We start from the raw sequence: 1707 nt of genomic DNA on the forward strand, positions 1-1707 counted from the left end.
TTCGTAGTTTGTTTTAGCCCCATATGTTTATCTTTGCTTTGCTTACTCAGTAGCATTTCATCCTTAAATAAGCTGATAGCTATACTTACCTGGCAGGGGAGATACCATGATCACGAAGGTGGTTTCCCCAGGGCGAGGCTTATTCATTGCACTCCGGATGTGCTGACCCCTGCGATTTCCCCAAATGTGGGAAACTCGACTGCATAATTTGTGGTGGGGGGGGGGACTGCATTCGCGTTCTCCCCTAAGGAAAAAAATAAGAAAAAAGCTGATAGCTTCAATGTCATAGAGTTCTAAATATATTTTATTCTATATAATTTATGGATTCAGACATTCTAGGTCTCTAATAAATTTTCATTTTATTTTTGTGTATGGTGTTATTTGAACATTGCTGACCAGTTTTCTCCACACCACTTATTGAAGAGGCTTTCCTTGTTCTCCTTATTTTGTTTTGCTCCCTTATTGAAGATTAGCTAACCATATGATTATGCCTCTCTTACATTTCTTCATCAAATGTAGTATTTCTTTGCTGAATTTTTAATTTAGTCAATCTATCAAGTGGTAATAGAGAGGTATTGAAATCTCCAACATTGTTATTAATGTCTTCCTTCAAGTCTATCACTGGTTGTTTAGATATGCATCTCACTAAACAGAGGAGTTGTTGAACACTTTTTTTAGGAAACTATCTGTTCATCTCCTCACCATAATTATGGTTGGTGGACTTTTGGTTGTTTATGTTTAGATATAGGATATAAACATATTATCTGATAAATGTAACAGAATTTCTTCTCCCATTCAGTAGAGTGTCTTAATTAGAGGTGAATGTCCTTGTCTGCCCAAGAACTTTTTAATTTTGTGTAGTTCCATTTGTCTATTTTTGTTTCTGTTGCCTTTGACTGTATGGTCATATCCATGGTCATTTTCCTCAAGAGTTCTGACAATTTTTTACATTTATTTTGTGAACTCTGGCCTAATCTTTTTAACCCACTTTGAGTTTACTTTTGTGAAGGGCACAGAGTACAGTTCTGATTTCCTTTTTTGTAAGTGATGACACTTATAAAAAAAAACATCATTTGTGAAAGGTATTTTCTTTTCTCCACTCCATATGTTGAGCTTATTTTCCATAGATTAGATGTACATAAATCTGTTGTCTTAAAGCTGTGCTCTCAATCTGTTTCAGTGGCCTACAGAAATGTTTTTATTATGGTACCATGCAGCTTTTAGTTTTATAGATTTATAGTTCAAAGTTTAAAAATGCAATGCTTCACCTCTTTTGTTTTACTAGAATTTTGGGGTTATCTGGGAAGTTTTATGGCTCTATGCAAAATTTAGTAGGGTTTTTCACATTTATTTGAATACAGCCAATGAAATTTTAATTAATATTACATTAAATATGTATAATAATTTGATAAGATGGTCATTATTTAAAAGGATCTAAAATTAAAATTGAAAATCCTAAATATTCCATACAAAAAATAAGTAAATACAGTATAATAGCAAGTTACAGAATTATTACATTAAAACTAGTGTAATTTTGTACATGTAATAATAAGCTAGACGAAAAATATTTAAAATACTATCCCCTTTCAAATACCTAGGAACCTACTTAACAAGGGAAACAAAAGGCTTACATCATGTAAACTATAAATCACTATTAAGAGAAATAGAATAGAAAGAGGCCTTTTAAGGAAGTGACATAAGAGCTGA

At 32.4% G+C, this 1707-nt stretch overlaps 1 non-coding gene across 1 annotated transcript; it reads left to right on the top strand.

Annotated features, from left to right (window-relative positions):
* The first annotated feature begins 81 nt into the window (after positions 1-81).
* Positions 82-247, top strand: LOC126012317 (U1 spliceosomal RNA). Its single transcript, XR_007496833.1, has one exon. It is a non-coding gene; the product is annotated as a U1 spliceosomal RNA (small nuclear RNA).
* The last annotated feature ends 1460 nt before the right edge of the window (positions 248-1707 follow it).

The sequence above is a fragment of the Suncus etruscus genome, chromosome 6 (assembly GCF_024139225.1).
Source record: "Suncus etruscus isolate mSunEtr1 chromosome 6, mSunEtr1.pri.cur, whole genome shotgun sequence".
Lineage (NCBI taxonomy): Eukaryota > Metazoa > Chordata > Mammalia > Eulipotyphla > Soricidae > Suncus > Suncus etruscus.